This window comes from Eublepharis macularius, chromosome 18 (genome assembly GCF_028583425.1).
Source record: "Eublepharis macularius isolate TG4126 chromosome 18, MPM_Emac_v1.0, whole genome shotgun sequence".
Lineage (NCBI taxonomy): Eukaryota > Metazoa > Chordata > Lepidosauria > Squamata > Eublepharidae > Eublepharis > Eublepharis macularius.
Window position 1 is genome coordinate 9,508,425 of NC_072807.1, and position 15,516 is coordinate 9,523,940.

The window sequence follows — 15,516 nt, forward strand, 5'->3', positions numbered from 1 at the left end:
TCAGGGTGGGTTACAGCAATAAAACATAAATTACAATAAAATCACACCATTTTCCATAAAACACCACCCCCAGGCAGCGACCCTACAATCTACCCCTGCCAGTAATATGGGGGTGGGAGCAGGAAAAAGGAGGGGGGAATCAGGCCATTCAGGTTACATTACAACCAGGGCTTTTTTTCAGCTGGAACGCGGTGGAATGGAGTTCCGGCACCTCTTGAAAATGGTCACATGGCCGGTGGCCCCGCCCCCTGATCTCCAGACAGAGGGGAGCTTAGATTGCCCTCCGCGCCGCATGGCGCAGAGGGCAATCTAAACTCCCCCCTGTCTGGAGATCAGGGGGCGGGGCCACCGGCCATGTGACCATTTTCGCCGAGGGCGATCTAAACTATAAAAAACTGCCACCTTGTTCCAGCTGACCCAAAGTGATGTCATTGTGCAGTCCTGAGTTCCACCACTGAGTTCCACCACCTCTTTTCCCAGAAAAAAAGCCCTGGTTGCAACTCATATAGGGGGCCAGATGATCAGATGGCCCTCCTGACAAGAGGCCGTCTGGGAGGCTCTCCGGATTACTGCCGGACCGGCCTCAATCATATGCCTGGCATATCCACAGCATAGAATTTGCATGAGCTGGTGTCTGCAAATCTGTGAATCTCTTTTGTGAAGACCTTGGATAGCTGCAGCCCTGACCAGGATAGCCCAGGTGAGCCTGATTTCATCAGGTCTCAGAAGCTAAGCAGGGTCGGCCTCGGTTAGTGATTGGGAGACCTCTAATGAAGAGCAGGGCTGCAGAGACAGGCAATGGCAAACCACCTCTGTTCGTCTCTTGCCATGAAAACCTCGCCAGGGGTTGCCGTGAGTCAAGTATGACTTGAGGGCAGGATTTCATTCATTTTTGGATAGCTGTAGGCAGCCCCTTTCTCCCCATCATGCCCCTTCCCCACTGCAATATGGGAATAACAACACTGATCCAGTAACAACACTGATCTACCTTATGCTGATGACGGAAAGGTAACTCGGCTTCATGTGGTGGGTGACATGAAGGACACGGCAGCACCAGCTCCACTTCTTCCTCGCAAGCAGTGTTCTGGAGGAGACCGTGGTGGAAGCCGGTGTAGGGTTGCCAGCTCCAGGTTGGGAAATTCCTGGAGATTTGGGGGAGGAGCCCGCAGAGCTCTTTTTATATATACTTTATATAGACCTCCTTTTATATACACTTTAAAGTGCAAAGTGCCCAAAATTATTCCGTCACTAACACACCAACTGGGCGATATGCTGTATGTAAGTAATGCTACAGAGATTCTTTTACAATAATGTTCCATAGATGGCTTGTTCATAATAGTATTTATTGCCAGTTTGGTGTAGTGGTTAAGAGCGCGGGACTCTAATCTGGAGAGCCAGGTTTGATTCCCCACTCCTCCACGTGAAGCCAGCTGGGTGACCTTGGTCAGTCACTGCTTCTCGGAGCTCTCTCAACCTCACTCACCTCACAGGGATAATAATGACATACTTTGTTGTGGAGATGATAATACTTTGTAAACCGCTCTGAGTGGGCATTAAGTTGTCCTGAAGGGCGGTATATAAATCAAATGTTGTTGTTGTTGTTGTTATATTTTACAGCATATGATGTGCTAATTTTGAGCCTTTGATAAAGTTTTTATATGAAATGGGATTTTAAAAAGCTGGCAACGCCCATTAGGCTCCGCCCATCTACAGCTTGGAGAGGGTGAGAGTATTCTTGCTTCTAGTGTATCCTGTCTTCAATTTTGTGTAGCTGTAAAAGAAAGAAGAAAAAACTTTATCAATTGCTATTGAAGATAAGCCTACTTTGGAACTGTTTCCACCTATTGAATTGAACATTAACGGCAATATTGCATCTAATTCAAATCCCTGCAGCATCTTTTGCAACCAGTGGTGTACATAATATTATACATGATATATATGCTTACTTAGCCTTTCCTAGGATTTTAAATTGTGAGTCTTAGGCATTATTTATTCAGGATGTGTTATTTTTGTATTGAGCATATTTATTATATTCACTGTGCACTTTGGGCACTTTGCACTTTAAAGTATATATACAAAGAGGTCATAAAAAACCCCAAAATATATATTTAATAAGGGTTATATTGTTTTGTCCCTTCGACAGGTTTTTGCCTTTTTCTTCTAGTGGTCCCTGAAGGCTCTGTCAATTTCACCTTCGGAGAGGCAAAGATGAAATTAACAAACCCTCTGAGGAGTGATCTCCACCAGCTCTGTCTTTTTAAACTACGCTTCCCAACTAACGTTGTGCCTCCCTACACTTGACAAACATGCCTCGAGGCCTCTCATATACAGAGACTTTCAGAGGCAAGTTGAGAACAGTGACTCATGAAGAAATATCAGGGATGATTTAGACTTCTCTGAAGGCAGCAAGTTTTTACTCTTTCACGTAAACTAATTTGGCCACAAGAATGAAGTATACCTGCAATTTTAATTTAGATAAAAGTATGACTCTGAGATTTTGTTAAATGCTGAGTTAGACCAATGCCATGAAAGGGATCCTGGACTTGCTGTTTAAGGGCTTTCTTTGAAATGATCTATGGGCTACAACAATCTTGCAAATTGAAGTGCTAATGGCGCACTGAGTCCCTAATGCAGCAGAGGCCCCAGGATTTTACAGAGCTGGAACCGGTCAAGTCAAAATTTATGATTGCTGAGTCAGAGGCCAAGGAACATTTGCATCACACATGCCAAGTGGAAGTGGATTGTGAATCTGCAATGAGAGCATCAGACTCCAGAAGATCTGAATTTAAAAGCAAAAGAGTGATACAACTGGTGGCATCAGCAAAACTCTAGCCATGAATGCCAGTGAGAGCGGACGGAAAATGAAGACACCACAAAATTTAGATTTATAACCTGATTTATGTAGATGGAAAATCGATTGCAAACCCCCTCTTTTGGTCATGAACCAAACTTGAATGTGTTCGGGTGATCCCGGAGACTCCGACAGGGTTGCCAAATTCAACTTTGGAAATTCCTGGAGAATTAGGGGTTAGTCTGGAGAGGGTGGGGTTTGGGGAGGGAAGGGGCCTCAGTGGGGTATAATGTCATAGACACCACCCTCCAAAGCTGCGGTTTTCTCCAGGGGAACGAATCTCTGTTATCTGGAAATCAGTTGTAATTCCAGGAGATTTTCAGGCCCCTCCTGGAAGTGGGCAATCTAGATTCTGAAGAAAACACTGAAAAAAAATGCTAAAATGAGAAAAATGTTACTTATATGTTTCTCCTAATTGGTTTTCAATTTAAACTTTAAAATGTAAAGTGGCTTGTCAGTATGAGAGCTCAAGAAGAAGTGGCAGAATCTTCAAAGAACTGAAGGATCATGAATTGGAAAAGAGAAACTCAAGTTCCAGAGGGGGAAGAAACAGCTGGGCAAGGGGGGAAAAAACTTGAAGAAAAACCCAAAGTAGCCATGTGGTCCCTGCAGGTTTGCACTGGAAAGGATCTCTCCAAAATAAAATGCTTTCTTGTACAAGTAATAATAACAGTAACAACAACAACAACATTCAATTTATATACCGCCCTTCAGGGCACCTTAACATCCACTCAGAGCGGTTTACAAAGTATGTTATTAATATCCCACAACAATCCCCCTGTGAGGTGGGTGGGGCTGAGAGAGCTCTGGAGAGCTGTGACTGACCCAAAGTCACCCAGCTGGCTTCAAGTGGAGGAGTATAATGGAAAATAATGGAAAATAATAATGTATAATGGAAATAAGTTCCACTGAGTCAAGTCAGCATACTTCCAAGGAAATGTGCATAGCATTGTAGCTGTGGTTTCAACCCATTTCTTTGATGAATGTGAATGCTAAGATATTGACTGCTGTTCTTGCTAACAGACTTCAACTTTGGTACATGTAGATCAGGTAGGATTTATACAAAGTAGGCAAGGATTGGATCGTCTTAGATTGGTCGTTGATCTGATTGCATTAAATAGAAAGAGATCTGAAAGAGGCAGTTGAAAATTTTCATGGCACGGAAATGAATGTTAACACCTAATATCATCCCATGAGCCTCTATTACAGCCACAGGACATTTTTTTTCTCCAGGCAGTTGGCAACCCTACCAACATCACCTCTGCCTTCCACTTGGTTCACCTTCATCTGTTTGAAAAAAATCTTCCAGATGTTGGTTCGAAACAGGGGTTACACTTTGTTAACAAGCTAGGAGGAACCAGTGTTTCTGGGAGGGTGGTACAGCACTGTCTCAAATGTCCGGCACCATAATCCCCATAACCAGTCCAGCTGTGAACATGATGTGCTCCCGAAGCATCAAATCATGTAGCTGCCAACTGGCTGGCAAAAGATGCTCCAGAACCTTTTAAGGTTAATAAATGAAGGAAGTTTAATTGCTGGAAACCAGCAGGTTAGGATTTATAGGCCATTATGATCCCTTTCTAGTTGCTGTACATCCAAATGCTTTTAAAGACACAGCTCTCTGGAGAGGGGGTTGTTCAAAAGTCGGCAATCCAGCCCTAAATGCAGAGACAGATCAAAGTGATCTGGCATTCCTGGCACTCTCCCTCCCTCATTCCACTGGCTCTTGACCACTTTTCTTTTGCTTTCCCTGCTGGTTTCATATTGCCCTGAAACACCTGGATGGTGTCAAGTTTTTCTTGAGCAGCCCAAGAGGCTTATCTCTTCAGGTGATCTCTTTAAAACCACAAGGGGAGGCCACAGAGAGCCAAGATTAGGCCCTGCAGGTCGATGGGAATGCAGTTATGCACAATCACTCGGTGTTCTGCATTGCCTCCTTAAGCAATTTATCCTCTGCAAAACACAAATCTTTCCTGATTGCCTTGGAACCGAATTTATACCAGGGAAACTAAAGGACTCAAATGCACAGAATCAGGGTGTGTGCACACACAACGAACAGAAAAAGTAGGGGTATGGTTACAAGCTGATTCCAGAGGAAGGAATGGATAAAAACTCAATGGTTACAGCGTGCAGTGTGAAGTTTTTTGCAGCAGCCTATAAAATTCGCCAGTTATGGAAAGTATAAAAATAACTGATGAAATGCTAGGTATAATGTTCAGTCTTCTCCATTTCGTGAGAAAGATGATGTCTGTTTGTACCTGTGCAAGTTTCTTCACAAGGTTGATGGATTTCCATTCTGTACGGCTAAACGTGGCGCCTTCCATGGAGACAGATCAAGATGGATAGCCGTGTTAGTCTGTCTGTAGCAGGGGGAAAGAGCAAGAGTCCAATAGCACATGTAAGACTAACAACATTTGTGGTAGGGTATGAGCTTTCGTGAGCCATAGCTCACTTCTTTAGATAAGGTATCTTAAGGTATCTGAAGAATTGAGCTGTGGCTCACGAAAGCTCACACCCTACCACTACCCATCTTGTTGAAATGCCAACATGGTATTTTTTAGTCTTGTGTATTATAATAATTTTTATTTTTGAGCTCCTGAATGTTATGACTGCTGTTATGTTTTATGCTGGTCTATGACTGTTTTAATAAAGATTGATTGATTGATTGATTGATTGATTGATTGATTGATTGATTGATTGATTGATTGATTGATTGATTGATTGAGTGAGTGAGTGAGTGAGTGAGTGAGTGAGTGAGTGAGTGAGTGAGTGAGTGAGTGAGTGATCCAATCAGTGGTGGGCATGTGCACATCAGAGAGAGAGAGAGAGCATGCATGTATGCGCAACACCCCCAACTTTAGGGTTGCTGTCATCCAGGTTGGGACCTAAACGTCCCCTGGAATTACCATTCATCTCCAGACTGCAGATCTCAGTTCTCCTGGAGAAAATGGTTGCTTTGGAGGGTGGACTCTGTGGTTTTATACCCCACTAAGGTCCCACCTCCAGGACTCCATCTCCAAATCTCCAGGAATTCCCCAACCCAGAGTTGGCAACCCTGGAACACTTTTAAAAGAGGAGTGCAGAGGCGTTGTGGTAACACCCCCTTGCTTTCCAAGTGATGCTCTCCAGAGACTTCAGGCCCTGTCAGCTACTCTGGCCGTTGGCAAAGTTTGAAGTGACAACCTTTATAAATAACAAGGTCAACTCTTGACCACTGAATGTGTTTCTGCTCTGCTAGATAAGAGGCAGAGGAGAGTGGAAAGAATTTTAAGTGGTCAGGGATAGCAAAAATACTGGATCGGGCCTTCAGCACAAACACTCATCCCTCATTTTCCCTGCCCCACAGCAGCAGCGTTTCTGGGGTGCAAACAGTATTGAAGCAAAGTCGTTGGCTGCAGTACTGCTACAGAAGTCAGCCAGGACTGCAGCAGAGGCTAAAGAATTCTCAGTGCTTTCACAAAACTACCATTCCCAGAATCCCAGGTCTGGGTGTCAGTCATGAACAATTTTAAAGCAGTATAAAGAAGTGGGGACCTACAGGGACTTCCCCGGGGGTGGGGATCTCATTCCCCTTCTCCTACCATGTCCTCTTTCCCCTCCTTTTTTCCCGCTTCCTTCTCTCCTCATGTCCTTCTCCTGTTATGTAAATATATTTTAATCTTTTTGTTGTGGCACACTGTTATATCAACATATAACAGTGTGCCACAACAAAAAGATTAAAATATATTTAAAATAAAATATATGCATGTGTGGGGATCTTATGGCTTATGGACACAAGAATAAATTTGTGTATCTACCCACTGTGCCTGCATTGGGCCTCAGTTCTGCCTGCCTGGATTGTTTGATTCTTTTGGCCTTGCAAAGGTCTTCTTCCTTGCTTCAGTTTGTTTCTGCTGGGATTTTCTTGGCTGACATTGGTTCTTCTGGATTCTCTGTTTTGACATTGGTTCTGGCAGGATTCTCTGGTGTGATATTCATTTCAGTTTGGTTCTGATGGGCTTTGTTGGTTCAGCTTGCAGTCGGACCTGCATTGAGACCTGCGTCTTTTAGCCAGGGCTCGCCCCTCTGCTTATTGTTTCTGTGCCTGGAAAGGCTTGGAAATGTTTCTAGGGGTACCTTGTCCAGGAGCCCATAAAATTTGACCGCTGGGTCTATTCTTCCTGAAACTTGGGTGGAGGGGTCTTTAGTGGGCAGGCAGGTCTGCTTCCTGCCCCCCCCCCCGGTCTTGACCTTTTCCCTCCACCATGTAGCATATAGGAAAGACCACAATGAAACATCAGTAACCCAAGACGGGATATTATGAGGAAGAGTTGTGTAGATTGGACACGGCATTATCTAGTTAACAAACTGTGTGGGGACGGTGGAGGCGGGTGAATCGCATTAACTAAGTCACAATTAGGATGTGTTTCTTTGCATGTTCCTCATTCAGCAAACACAGGATCAAGCAACGAGTTCTATTTGTCCACCAACTAGGTTTGCCAACTCTGGGTTGGGAAATTCCTGGAGATTTGGGGGATGGAACTTGGAAAGGATAGAGTTTGTAGAGGGGAGGGTCCTCAGCAGGGTATTATGTCATAAAGTCCACCCTCCACAGCAGCCATTTTCTCCACAGGAACTGATCTCTGTCACCTGGAGATCAGTTATAATTCTGGCAGGTCTCCAGGTTCCAACTGGAGGGCAACCCTACCACCAGACCTTCACACTGGAACATTACTGGGTGCATTCTTACATTACGCTGGTTCTGAAAGGCTCTTTCCCCTGCCACTGGGGTTACAGTGCAAGCCCCACCTCATAAGGGAGCAGCCGATGGTGTGGCTCTTCCCTGCACAAGCATTGCCCAGTTATTAGGGAGGTATGGGACGGAGACAAGTGTAGGCCCGTTGCTCCAGTAGCGAGGGAAACTCTCAAGGGCTGGCAACTGCCACACAGCCAGTCCTGACCAGGGTGCGCTCATCACCTGACATCACCTCAACTACAGTTAGGGAGTTCGCCAGCGCCATAACAATTATCACAGAAGCTGATGTGGCAAGCGTGTCTTTGAGTTGGACTGCTCCGACCACAAATGGGGAAGGATGCTCTTCCAGAGAAAACAAAAACTTTCCACATGGAACGCAGGCCTATCTGTGTATCTGCTAGGCTTAACGTTCTTTTCCTGAAGGATTGTTATGTATGGAGAAGCAGTTCTTCATGTGAGCCCCACATGAAAAAGTCTGCTGCCTCAGCAAGAACTAGGCCAAAGGGAGATGGTATACAGGCATGCATGAACTGGCTCGGGCAGCTACATTTCTCCACAAAACCCAGAGTGAAAGGGCTGTGCTAGTAGGACCGGTGCCGAAATCAACAGAGCTCGGGACAATGAGATTTGAAGTCTGGGCTAGAGAGGTTGAATAGGATGTCAACAGCATTGTGTTTTCAGAAAAGAGAAAGCATACTAGACCCCTTCAACTGGACCCAAATAAAATACATATCTCAGTAAGGAAAAGCAATACCAGAATATCAATTATCCTAAGGATAATTGGGGATCAAGATGGGTAGCCGTGTTTGTCTGTAGCAGCAGAAAAGAGCAGAGTCCAGCAGCATCTATAAGACTAACAAAATTTGTGGTAGGGTAGGAGCTTTTGTGAGTCACGGCTCACTTCTTCAGATACAACTAGAATGTGAGTCCATCTGCCCTTATATCTTGGAGAGTGGAGTAATGTGAGACAGACTCACATTTTAGCTGTATCTGAAGAAGTGAGCTGTGTCTCATGAAAGCTCATACCCTTCCACAAATTTTGTTCATCTTATAGGTGCTACTGGATTCTTGCTCTTTTCTAAGGATGTGCTCTGTAAGCCCCTAAAAAGGGGGACAGCCAACAGCCCAACAGCCAAGAGTGCCCATAAAGCTCAGTGTGCGTCTGAGAAGGGAGAATAAGCAGAGTTCCCTGAGCAATGTCACAACAAAGAGACCAAGGTCACAAAGCCAGAAACACCCCTCCCCCAAATCAATTAGCAAAGCAAAGCTAAGATGGCCTTATCATTAATTGTGTTATCCTCCTGGAATTTGAAAGGTCGCCTCCCTACACTACTCCAAGCTCTGCACAGCCTTTGGCCCTGCTATTTACATTTCCCCCTCACTGAACCATGTATATATACAGCTCAGTCTGTCTCCTGCTTGAGACCCACTGCAGAGAAGGCTTCATGCATTAGACAAAAGCTACCCCCACCTCCAGCAATCTGTTAGTCATAAGACTCTTTGTTAATGACAGACTTATAGGACGAACTAATCAGTTTAACAATAGCCTAACTCAAGCTCAAGGGAGGACTTGGTGCTTTTTATCTTCAAAGCATCATCGACTGGTCAAGGCTCTTTGATTAAACAAAGGATGACCTCCCATGTGATCAACAAGGATCGGATCAAACACTCCCCGCTTTCTTGCGATCCCAGGGGCATAATAGGTAACTCTTTGCTTTGAATGCCTTAGTGCAGCCGCATTAACAACACCCCTCCCTTCCTGGAAGAAAGAAGACCCTCTGCAGGGTTAATCTGTGATGCAGATTCTTCTGTTTGGAGCCAAGCTGCATTAGAATCCTTCAGGAAAATGCCCAACATTCTTTACGGTGGGATAAGCAAGATCCAATTAGCCTCTATAAAGAAGGTCAGGGTCAGGATTTTGTGGAACATGTCAGCCTCAGGGGAGGGCCCGCTCTTCCTTCAGAACCATAGAGTATGAGAGTATCACGGCCACAAGATCAATTTAAAAAAATGCCGTGAAAACTAACAAAGGTAAAAGTTAGTATCTGAATTGTATCTCAAGAAAATAGTCACTTAATTATTCAACAACATCAATAATTATATTTAATAGCTATGATCATTAATAACATTTCATATACTATACCAAAGACAAGGAACAAACTGGTGCAGTACCAATCTAAGAAGGCTAGCTGTTGTGAGACAGCTTCCATTAAAGAATCTTCAATATTTAAAGTGCAAGAGCTACCTTAATTCCTTCAGTATGTAAACAGAAACTCTTACCCTATATTCTTGGTTAAGGTATAACAAAAGTGCCAGGGTCCACTGATGTTTCAAGCAGGTCTGAAAAAATAGTCAAAGTACATACAAAAAGTGATTCCTTACAATTTGCTACTATATAGTACATTTCCCATTCATCTCCCGCAGCCATAATGGGAGTCACAGCAGCTCAAAATATTCTTTAAAGAATTACATCAAAATTAATAAAGAGACTAAAAAGAGTCCTAACGTCCAGGCTGACTCGTAGGTTTGTAACTACAGACAGGTAATTCTGGAGTGTTCTTCCCTCAAAGTAGTTACAAGTAAATCTGATAGTCACTCAATTTCATACAAGCCAAAATGGCACTTCACCTCATTGTAGGACAGGTGCGTACTGTCCCTCGAAGTCAGTATGGTTGGGTGCTTTGACTCTCCAAATCTCACACCTTGGAAATCTCGTTGGTCTTTAAGGTGCTGTTGGGCACGGATCTTGCTCCTGGTCTCCCTTGATTAACTCATGACTCCAACCTACAGGAAGCACAACAGGGCAAGGGATGTTTTAATGTGTCCTCTTATGGAAGTTCTCATTGTATGAAAAAGCTTGAAGTTGGGGCTGCTCTGCATCCAGGAAAAACTGAGCCATATTTTCACATGCATATGGCACATTTTTTTTTGCATCTGGAATATTCAGATTTAGTCTAAAATATTTTATTTGCTAACAATAACTGGGCCACACTCAGACTGCCATAAAAGAAATCTCCTGCATTTTGCACAAGCACATGTGAAGCCTCATGACGCCACATGGTGCAGAAGCGCACCCCAAAATAAGTTACTTTTAAAAAAGAAACTCCTGAGAGGTGACGGGGCCTACCCCAAGTTATTACTATTCATGTAGACATTATACCCTGTTTTTCTTTCCAATGGGGTCCAAAGCAACTTATCACATTGATCTCCCCTTCTTCATTTTATACTCACAACAACCTTGTGAGGTAGGTCAGGCTGAGAATGTGTGAGTAGCACAATTGCACCAAGCAAACTTCCATGGCAGGGTGCAGTTTCAAACCAGATTCTAGTCTGACACCCTAATCTCCACAAGATGAAACAGCAGAACCACAGCTTTTAAAGCAGTTGGTAATTACTCAAGTCTTTTCTTGTCCCTTAGAAGTTCTGGCTGCCCTGACCTAAATAGCCCAAGCGAGCTTGATCTTGACAGATCTTACAAGCTAAGCAGGGTCGGCCTTGGTTAGTAATTGGATGGGAGACCTCCAACAAAGACCAGGGTTCCAGAGGCAGGCAATGGCAAGCCACCTCTGTTAGTCTCTTGCCTTGAAAACCCCACCAGGGGTCGCCATAAGTCAGCTATGACTTGATGGCACTCTCCACCACCACCAGAAGTTCTGGCTACAACAGTGTGACAGAAGCATCTAGGGGAAAGGACGGAAACCTCTGGGGTAGCCATCATATCAGCTCCCATGCATCCCATCCACCATGTCCAGCACCACTCTTCAGACAAAGGAAACCGTGGAACCATCAGAGAATCCCTTCTTGAACACCCATCTCACGTTGCAACCATGACAGCAAAATCATCTATAAAATCTGTAGCATCGAAAGTTGCCTTTCAAGTGAAGTTCAAGTTAAAATGGACATCATCCATCACAGCAACCAAAACTATCTACTCCCAAATCCAGCCCAGAGGCCAGATTGAAACGGAGTATTACCCAGGCAATCTGGCCATTGCTCTGTCACCATTTTGCCCAGAGATGGTAAGTTAGAAACTGGGCTGCAAGTGGTGAAGCTCATGGCTTCACCATGTTAGCTTCTTAAAGAACAGCCTGACTTCTGGCTCCTTCAGAGCTTTAAGGAAAACCCCAAAGAACCTGAGCAAGAGCTCGGTTTATTTTTTTTTCTCAGCAAGCTTTTAAAAGCCCAGGACACAGATCTAATATACGAGCAGTGGCCTTCTCAACACCTAGGCTACATCCATGATAGAAACTCCCCCAAGAAATTGGAGGTGTGGGTGCTACCAATTATGCAACGAATCTTGGGAGAGAGTTGATGGTGATAATCAGGGCTTTTTTCCTGGGAAAAGAGGTGGCGGAACTCAGTGGGTTGCCCTCGGAGAAAATGGTCACATGGCTGGTGGCCCCGCCCCCTGATCTCCAGACAGAGGGGAGTTGAGATTGTCCTCCACGCCGCTGGGCCATCTCAACTCCCCTCTGTCTGGAGATCAGGGGGCGGGGCCACCAGCCATGTGACCATTTTCAAGAGGTTCCGGAACTCCGTTCCCCCGCATTCCTGCTGAAAAAAAGCCCTGGTGATAACAGCCCCAGCAGACATGGCTCTATCCTCTGGCTCGATAGCCTCAAACAAGGTCTACTTGAGAGAGGGAAAGGGAATAGGAAGGCCTATCACCCCATGAAGCCTCAACTACAGAGAGCCACGGTTGGTCTTTCCAACCTGCCTCCTCCTCGCCAATGTATTCTGGAAACAAGTTGCATCTCTCAGTCTCTGAGAAGGGGACCACCGAATGGTCAGACATCTGCTTGGTACTGAAAAGTTCCAACGTTACTTTCAACACGCCCTGCCAGCATATACTGGCTTGGGTCGGGTTGTCATGGCGGCTCCAGGGTTGTAATGGTGGCAGTGAAGTCTGGAGCTCGGCTGGGCAAGGCAGTCTCAGCATGGATATTGAACTCCACTGAAGGAATCCGTCTTGGGTTCCTCAGGACCAGGCCCAAGACCAACCTCTTTCAGCTCAATAACGGTGCCTGCTGGCAAGCTAAGTGGAGGGTAAAGTAGCAGGAACCCTCATCTCTCCTGGCACCCAGCCCAAGGAGCATTCAGCCAAGGCTGGATTCCAGTGACACTGAGTTCCACTGGACAAAACATGGATTTAAACAAACACAGAGAGTAAAAAAGTATGTGCAGGGACCATTTCTATTACAGATGGTCTAGAAAGCCAGTGTGGTGTGGTGGTTAGAGTGTTGATCTAGGATCTGGAAGAACCAGGTGCGAATCCCTGCTCTGCCATGGAAGCTTGATGGGTGATCTTGAGCAAGTCACACACTCTCAGCCTAACCTACCTCACAGGGTTGCTGAGAGGATAAAATGGAGAACAATATAAGCCACACTTGGGTTCACATTGGGGAGAAATTAAGTTAATAAATGAATAAAATAGAAAGTGCTTAGTATTCCCGGGGAGATTCTGAGGAGCTGATGCCAACATGACACAGTATCATGACAAAACAGGTCAATAGGTCCGGAATACAGGTGGGAAGCTGTGGCCCTACACAATTACTCTTTCAGGGTGCAATCCTAAGCAGAGTTACTCCAGCCTAAACCCGCTGACTTCAATGGACTTAGACTGGAGTAACTTTCAGTTAATGAATCTCATTTCCCCCTTTTTCGTTTTTTTCCGGTTCTCACAGCTTCACGTGGTGACACTCAATGACTGACAGCTGAAGGGTGTAAATGGACAGCACTGGAAAACATTCATATCTGAGCATTTTCGCCTGTTTCGTCTGCAGGGACCAATTTATGCCACCACGTGATGAACCAGCAAGTGCACATGTTAAGCAATACTGGGCAGGCGGGGGGGGGGGGAATGTAAATGTCCAGGGCTATCAATAGACGGATGGCACGTGACCCTGCAAGGCAACAAAGGTAAAGTGGCAAAAGGAGAGCAGGACTATGGATCCTTTGGAGGGTGGACTCTGTGGCATTATACCCCGCTGAGGTCCCTCCTCTCCGCAACCCTTGCCCTCCCCAGGCTTATAATAGTTCCCCCAGGCCAGTAAGACAGAGATGTTCTGCCTAGCCTATGGCAGTGGTCTGGGCAGGCTACCTGGTCTGCTGAAACATCTACAACCTGACTGCCCTACCCCCTCCGACTGCTGAACAGCTTTGCTGCTGGTGGTTGTTGGGGGTTTTCCGGGCTGTATTGCCGTGGTCTTGGCATTGTAGTTCCTGACGTTTCGCCAGCAGCTGTGGCTGGCATCTTCAGAGGTGTAGCACCAAAAGACAAGAGATCTCTCAGTGTCACTGTGACACTGAGAGATCTCTGTCTTTGTCAGTGTCACTGTGACACAGAGATCTCTGTCTTTTGGTGCTACACCTCTGAAGATGCCAGCCACAGCTGCTGGCGAAATGTCAGGAACTACAATGCCAAGACCACGGCAATACAGCCCGGAAAACCCACAACAACCATCGTTCTCCGGCCGTGAAAGCCTTCGACAATACATCTTTGCTGCTGTTGGATATGGTTTTATGCAGGACTTGAGTCAGGACCGCACAATGACGTCACTTTGTGTCAGCTAGAACAAGGGGGGGAGTTTTTTTAAAGTTTAAATCGCCCTTGGCGAAAGAGGTGCCAGAACTCCGTTCTACCGCATTCCAGCTGAAAAAAGGCCCTGGTTTTAAACTGTGTTTGTACTTTGTATTGTATTATTAATTTTATACTGTATTTATTGTTATTGTAGTCTAATAATGCTGTTTCCCACCCTGAGCCCGTTTGCAGGATTAGAAATTTAATAAATTGTATTAAAAACTTTTGCTTAAATGTACTAATACGTATTAAGCAAATTACAGGATGTGATGTTCCTTTAAAACCTGAGCTAATTTTACTTAACTGATGGTCGGAATACAACTTACCAGGAAGATCAAAGGACCGAATAACTATCCTATTAGCTGCAGCTAAAGCTACCATAGCTATCTCATGGAAGAATCCCAAAGCTCCATCAATCGCATTATGGCATAAAAAAAATCTGGGACCATTTCTTCATGGAGATCAAGCGGATTCAGAAACTTTCCAATCAAACATTTTGGAGAACTTACTACCTGTCTTAGACTCTATGATCAGCTATGGCATCAAACTCTGCAAACTGACCTTTTTAATATTTGAGAGTCAACAACAATATAAAGAATAATCATCATAAACTTTATGGTCTGTCATTGGACAACTTATTAATGCAACTTCCATCTGTACCTTTGCCTTTTTGTATATAGTTGATAATTTGTTTCTCACGTTGTTATTTTGTAATTGAAATATGTTTATTAATGGAAAAAAAACAAGAGTCCAGTAGCTTCTATAACACTTAACAAACTTAATGATAGGGAATGAGCTTTCGTGAGCCACAGCTCACTTCTTCAAATACCAAGAGTCCAGTAGCACCTATAAGACTAACAAAATTTGTGGTAGGGTATGAGCTTTCCTGAGCCACAGCTCACTTCTTCAGAAATCGCTGTGGCTCATGAAAGGTCATATGCTACCACTAATTTTGTTAATTTTATAGGTGCTACTGGACTCTTGTTCTTTTCCACTGCTACTACAGACAAATCTATGTTTATTACTATCATAAAAAGAAAAAAACTTTCAAAAATAAAGTTTAAAAAAGAAATTTAAATAAATGAAATTAAAATTAAATTCACCCCAAATCTCCAGGGATTTCCCAGCCCGAGTTGGTTACACCCGAGGAGGTGCTTGATGGCCACAATCCCCGCTAGGCTGAGGCCCCGTGGAGCGCCAGGCCCTTCCCGTCGGGGGGAAGCGATGCCCAGCTGCGCCCCGCTGTTCCGGGCGCTCCAGGCCGCCCCTTCCGTGCGCCCCCGCCATGCGCGCCAGAGCCGGCTGAGTCCGCCGCCGCTTGGGCTCCTCCCAGTCGGGCGGGGCCGGGGC

General features: G+C 45.0%; 1 long non-coding RNA gene across 1 annotated transcript; it reads right to left on the reverse strand.

Moving 5' to 3' along the window:
* Window positions 1-374: 374 nt before the first annotated feature.
* Window positions 375-15,443, reverse strand: LOC129345665 (uncharacterized). The gene is made up of 5 exons (XR_008598586.1): window positions 15,270-15,443; window positions 10,215-10,370; window positions 9,867-9,926; window positions 5,110-5,211; window positions 375-1,771 (listed from the first exon to the last, which is right to left on the reverse strand). It is a non-coding gene; the product is annotated as an uncharacterized LOC129345665 (long non-coding RNA).
* Between the last annotated feature and the right edge of the window lie 73 nt (window positions 15,444-15,516).